The sequence below is a fragment of the Peromyscus eremicus genome, chromosome X (genome assembly GCF_949786415.1).
Source record: "Peromyscus eremicus chromosome X, PerEre_H2_v1, whole genome shotgun sequence".
Classification (NCBI taxonomy): domain Eukaryota; kingdom Metazoa; phylum Chordata; class Mammalia; order Rodentia; family Cricetidae; genus Peromyscus; species Peromyscus eremicus.
In genome coordinates, this window is record NC_081439.1 from 124591966 (window position 1) to 124598958 (window position 6993).

The 6993-nt window shown below is 37.1% G+C and overlaps 1 pseudogene; it reads right to left on the bottom strand.

The window, feature by feature from the left end:
- Nucleotides 1–2186: 2186 nt before the first annotated feature.
- On the bottom strand, nucleotides 2187–2797 carry LOC131899816 (high mobility group protein B1-like; annotated as a pseudogene).
- Nucleotides 2798–6993: the final 4196 nt, after the last annotated feature.

A 6993-nucleotide genomic window follows, 5' to 3' on the forward strand; every position in this document is an offset into this window, starting at 1 on the left:
ATACACTCATTTCTCCTGAGAGCACTGGGTGGGTGTTAAGCACTGTTAAAGCACTGTTAAAAATCTATTCAGTTTACTATAATGTTAATGATTTTTTTTTAATCCTTAGTGACACCATTATTTCTGCTGTTTATTTTCCTGTGAACAAGCAAAGACTTGGGTCATGGGGCAATGTGATTTCCTAATTAGCAGCTATTGGACTTTCCCTTGCTATTCTATTTGCTTTAAGCAAAAGCACAACTGACCAAACAGCCAGCTAAATTCTCCTTATGCCAGCACCAGCCATTTGGAACATTTCAGACACATTGAGAAAACTACCCTATATATGTAACTGGTTGCCCTGGCTCCTGAAGGTGTAGCATAACTTCAAATAAGGTCATCTGAAACAGTTTATGCTAGATTTTTGCTTTCACAAGCTTTGATGGACTCCAGATGGCCAAACAACTATTTCTTTTTTGCCCAAATGGATAGTATTTCTACACATAGTAGGACTGTTGTGACTAGCGTTAAGAAGCAAGGCTATGATTGGTCTGTGACACAGCCTTAAATGGCTGTGATTCCTGCTAGGGGGCAAGACTGTGATTAGTTGAAGCACATGACTGTGATTGGTAAAGAATAAATAGCTTTGATTGATATGAATTCCTTCTTTAGTTAAAGAAGCAGGTTGTTCCATTGGTCTGAATAAAAGGCTTTTCTCACTTACTTATAATAGTATGGGGTGAGCTAGTAACATGAGGAAAGAAGCAATATTCCCAATAAAGCAATGACAGGGGATTGCAGTGATAGTAATTGCTATCATCAGGCTAAGCTATAAAAGGGCAAAGTAAGTAATTGCCTTGACAGCTAAAGAAGTAGTTGAGCAGTTTGAATTCAATGAGGGTAGGAAGATGGCCAGAAGAACTAGATAAGAGAAGGCTGAAGACTGAGCCTGAATATGGCAAACAGGCTGTAATGAATCCTGGAAAAACAAAATGAAACAAAATTGCAATTCCAGTTCTAAAATGTTCTAGATAACTGCCAAGCCTTTAAAATTAAGCATATCAGATCTAAGTCACATGAGCTGTAACACTAGATAGAATCATGAGCTGTAACACTAGATAGAATCAAGGGCTGAAAAGTTTTGACTTCCTGAGCCTGCACAAAAGATAACATTGACTGCCATGAAGTGATATGGAATTCTGATATGTACGGGCTGCTTAGAAGATTGTAGCTATACTATCAGCAGCAGTCAAGGTCTGAAGAATATGGTGATATTTTATTTGTACTGAAATGTGATTTTATTTGTATGTTAATAAATAAAGTTTCCTGGGGATCAGAGCTAATAGCAAGACATAGCAGAGCTGGGCATTTGTGGCGCATGCCTTTAATTCCAGCACTTGGTAGGCACAGCTAGGTAGATCTCTGTGTGGTCAAGGATACAGCCAGCATTGGAGACACACACCTTTAATCTCAATACCAACAATAGAAGACCTGGAGGTCTGTACAGACAGGCAGTGACAAGGCGGTCATGTGGTTGGGTTTACAACCAATGAGAAGGCAGAACAGAAAGTCTATATAAAGACAAACACACAGGAAGTAGGTCTCTCTTGGCTGAAGAGGATCACTGAAGCAGGAAGGGTAAGGCTCTGACCTCTGACCTCTTAGGCTTTTATCTTTACATTGGCTCTGTGTTTCTTTCTTTCTTTCTTTTTTTTAATAAAAAAAATTGTATTTACTTAGAGGCATTCAGATTGTCAATAAAACAGCTGCAATTTTTTTCCAATTACAGAGTGGTATTCAGTTAACAGAACAACAATTATCTTCGTATAAGCTGCATCATAGACAACTGAAGATGAAAAAAAATAAACAACAACAAAAACAAACAAACAAACAAAAAAACCCTACCGTCCCCATATATAACTAATTTGTGCTGTGCACCAACAAGAACCTGCTTTAAATTTCCATGCCAATTTACGACCCCCAGACTGTACCAGGCAAGGTTAGTGGTTATTGAGAATACCACCAGGACAGGGCTATCTAAAGACACGTTTGGTAGTGTGTTAACTGTACAAAAAAAGACACTGTACAGTTTAAAAACAAATCTTTCACAGCCTTACATTTCAATTTTTTTTCTTTAAAAGGAGTGAGTTGTGTACAGGGGGTTAAATACTTTATAGATAAGAAAAAAAAACTGTGCTAGAACCAACTTATTCATCATCATCATCTTCTTCATTTTCATCTTCCTCTTCCTCCTCTTCCTCATCCTCTTCATCCTCCACCTCATCTTCCTCTTCCTTCTTTTTCTTGCTCTTTTCAGCCTTGACGACCCCCTTCTTTGCTGCATTGGGTTTTCCTTTAGCTCTGTAAACAGCAATATCCTTCTCTTACTTCTTCAGCTTGGTAGCCTTCTTCCCATAGGACTGCTTTTCGTCCTCATCGGTGTTGGTCCACATCTTCCCCAGTTTTTTTGCCACATCCCTGATGGACAAGCCAGGGTACTCTCCTTTGATTTTGGGGCAATACTCAGAACAGAACAAGAAGAAGGCTGAAGGAGGCCTCTTGGTTGCATTGGGGTCCTTGAACTTTTTGGTCTCCCCTTTGGGGGGATGTAGGTTTTCATTTCTCTCTCATAAAGAACCTTGTCAGCCTTTGCCATGTCTTCAAATTTCCCCTTTTCTTTAACAGACATGGCCTTCAGCTCTGAGAAGTTAACAGAAGCATCTGGGTGCTTTTTCTTGTGTTCCTCCTGGCAAGTTTGCACAAAGAATGGATATGAGGTCATTTTGCCTCTTGGCTTCTTAGGATCTCCTTTGCCCATGTTTAGTTGATTTTCCTCCGCGAGGCACTGAGCGCTTGCCCCGGCGCTGTCTCTATGGAGCTCAATGTACTGCAATGGCTGTGGCTCTGTGTTTCTTATTTAATAAGACAGTTACTTCTACAGAAGAATCTCCATATTCTAGACCCATACAGGAGATATAACAACTATAAGGCTATAAGTCCTGATACGGGATGCCTAAACTCACCAGTATTATAACACAATAAGTTTTCTCCTGCTGCCTTTCCTACTTGCCTGATGTTGTAGGTGACTGTTGGTAAGTGCTGACTGAAGTAAAAGCTACCAGAGATCTGCACTTTAAATGATTCTTGCTTGACCACCATTTCTACCCTGGTAGAACAAAAGGACATCTAGGCAAGTGACTGTGAACAATACTAGGATGACTGTCATGTATCCTAAATGATAAATTTTACCTAAAATGTGAAGAAACAAGAAAATATATTCATAATTGGCAGGACCCCACTATAGTGGTTGATCCTCTATAGAAAAGAGATTGAAAATTCCTTAAAATATTAAATACACAATTTTCTTAGGACCCAACTTTTCTCCTTAGAGTTCAATCAAAATAAATAAACATAAATTTTCAAGCACTTGCCATGAATGTTCCCAAATAAAATTTATAACATAGAAAATAATAACAACTCAATAGCCATAAACTACAAAATAGGTAAATAAAATTGTATATCCATGTTGATTGCTATTTAATAATAAAAAAGTATAGTATGGATTCATGATACAATATGGTAAACTTTTGAAGTCATAATGTTAAGTGATGTCATTTAGAAAAAAAGTCAAATGGTTTATGGTTTCATATACAGGAAGCATTCAGGATAGATAAATTTATGAAGAAAATATTGCTTATTGTTGATGTGCAGGATTAGAGAGTATAGGAATTGAACACTAATCTGTGTGGTGTTTCTTTATGAAATGATGAAAATTTTCTAAAATTTTGATAATGTTTTTACAAACTGTGAATATAGTAAAACAAACTTTTAAATTGTTTCATTTATATGTGCGAATTGTATGTTATGTAATCAACAACTCCATAAACATAAAATGTATTTTGATATGTGCTCTGGAATAATCTTTTTCTATGCTATGAATATGTATTACTCTCATTGTTAATAAAAAACTGACATACCAGTAGCCGGGAAAGAAGTTAGGTGGGAAAGCCAAACTAAGAATGCTGAGAAGGAGAAGGGTGGAGTCAGGAGTCACCAGCCAGACTCAGAGGAAGCAAGATGAGAATGCCTGACTGAGAAAAGGTACCAGCCAGGTTGCTGAACATAGATAAGAAATATGAGTTAACGCCGGGCGGTGGTGGCGCATGCCTTAATCCCAGCACTTGGGAGGTAGAGCCAGGCGGATCTCTGTGAGTTCGAGGCCAGCCTGGACTACCAAGTGAGTTCCAGGAAAGGCGAAAAGCTACACAGAGAAACCCTGTCTCAAAAAAAAAAAAAAAGAAATATGAGTTAATTCAAGCATGAGAGCTAGTTAGTAATAAACCTGAGCTACTGACTGAGCATTTATATAAGCTTCTGTGTGGTAATTTGGGAAGTGGCTGCTGGGTATTTTGGGGTTCCTTGTGGGACAGAAACTTCTGCCTACATGTGGCACCCAAATGTTTGACAAGAATTTCCACTTTAAAACCTGACAGAGCTTAAAAAAGGATTCTAGACACACAAGAACAGAGTCAAGCATAGCTTCTCAGTAACTGCTTTTTCTTGGGTCAGCTTTGTTTGTTGGCAGGAAGCAGAGGTGCAGCTACTTTAAGAGAAGGCTTCTTGACTCAGCATTAGCAGCAAAAATGGGCAGTTGTTTTAAGAGGCCTTGCTACCAGACAGTTGCATTGTGTTTATGAGCAGCTGGTGGTATCTACTCAGTGGTGATATAGACCTAGAAACTTCTCATAGTGGGGTGATAAATGTGGCTCTCCCAAGTACCTCTGCCATGAAGCTAGATGTTCAGGAAGCCAAAGAATGTGGTGGAGCCAGCCACCAATGCCACTGCTATACTACTATAGTCCTAGCCACACCACTGATTAGAAGCTTAAAGATTCATATGGTTGGAAAAAGATAAAAGATATTCAGTAAAGACAGATTCAGACAAAAAAAATCTCTAAATGGTTTACAGTGTGTTAAAAATATACATAGGCTTGGTAGAGTAAAGAGAAGTATAGACAATCATAAAAAAGAAATATATAGTTTAAAAATAATAAAGTCCTTAAAAGGGGAGTAAAGTAATATAAAAAAAAGTAAAGATGGAAATACACAGTCTGAATAGTGTGTGTTATTGTGTTGTCTTTGAAATGTTTGAATATTAAGGAAGGAGCCATAGATACTAAGTGACATTTGATTATAAATGTTATTGGATTAATCCAACCTATATATTTTGAAAATGCCTTGACTTCAAAATTTAAGTCAAAAGACATGTTACTTTGGAGGTGAGGTTATTCTTTTGTTTTCACAGGAAATGAGAGGCTGTGGATTCATTCTGGGTAAGGAAAAATAGATTTGATCAAGGAAGACCCCTTGAAAAATCTCTGATGCAAATGGATGGCCTAGATGTTCCAGTGTTCCAGAGCATCTATGTTGTAGTTTTCTCTGAGTTCTGCATCCAGAACAGCTTCAAGGCTGATGACTAAAACAATCCAGCCTCACACAATTCTCCATTCAGGACTTGACCTTAATCCTAAATTTTCTCAGGGTCCCCCAAGTATTACCAGTACCCCACTCAGCAGGAAGTAGTCTAGAGAACTACACCCACATTCCCAAAAGTAAATTATGAATGTTTGTCATCATTTAGGGGGGATGGTTACAAGTTGTTATGTATAATCATCAAGGATAAAGCTAAACAAAGGATATTCGATTGAAGGATTAGATTTCTGAAAAGAAAAAGGAGGGATATAGAAATGATAGGATAAATGGGTAGATTATTAAATATAATTTAATCCAAAAAACAACCACTAATCTTACATATTTTACATTGGTATGGATTTTGGTTTATTGATACAATTTTAAAGTTAATTTTGTTATACTGTATGTGTCTTTCCACTCTTGTTTAGGGCATTATGTTTATGCTGCATATTTAAAAATGTAATATAAGAATGGGGGTAAAGGCTTGCAGGGAGTGGGAGGAGGAATAGGAGGGGAATCTCTGGTTAATATGTAGAATGAGTGTAAAAATTTCTTAAAAAAACTTTAATGGCCATAAAATAAAATAATTTTACATAAAAATGTAATGTATAATTCAGAAATACAGATTAATAATCATCTTAATAGCAAACTTACAGTCATATTAATTAGGTTTTCAAAATCATACATAGATATATTTCAGATTGATAGTCAATCTTCAAACACTTCAATGACTTACAGAATATGGTATGTAAAATGTTTTAAAAACTTAGACTTTCCTCAACAGTGAGACATATCTGCTCCTGGCAGCACCAATTACTTCAAAGAGCATGATGGGCAATGAAGAAACATCATGTACCATTAGTTTCCTTTATTTCAAAAACTAGTCATGTGGCAAAGAACCTGTCTTTGCCTCAATTACTGACATTTTTGGTCCAAACTGGACCAGCAGAAAGATGACTGTCAAATTTTGCCAAGATAAGGTAGGACAGTCCTTGAAAATTCCCTGCTTCACAGGAAAGTCTGTCAGACATGCTAAGCCTGTAGGCAAGAGTTAGATGCCTCAACTTTGCAGAGAAACTTTGGGTGAGTGTCCAGGCAGCCTGAGGTCTCTGTGATTAGGTAACATTTCACCCTTCTGGGCTCTTTGATAGCGTCGAAGACTAGATAGTTATAATTATAGTTTTCCTTAGTTATGATAAAAGACAAATTAGATATAAAACTTTAGACTCACCAAAATAAGATAGATAATTATTTTCTCTAATTTTGCCAAATGCAAATGGTTAGATAGGGTTACTGTAATTCTTAATTAATAACTACTTTTGTTGTATATAGTTTTACCATATTAAGAGTAAAATCTTCCTTTTTAATTAGACAATAGGGGGAAATGCTGTGGAATAATCCTTTTCTACACTATGAATATGTATTTCTCTCATTGGTTAATTAAAAGCTGAAGGACCAGTACCTAGGCAGGAAGTTAGGTGGGAAAGCCAAACTGAGAATGCTGAGGAGAAGGGTGGAGTCAGGAGTCACCAGCCAGAGGAA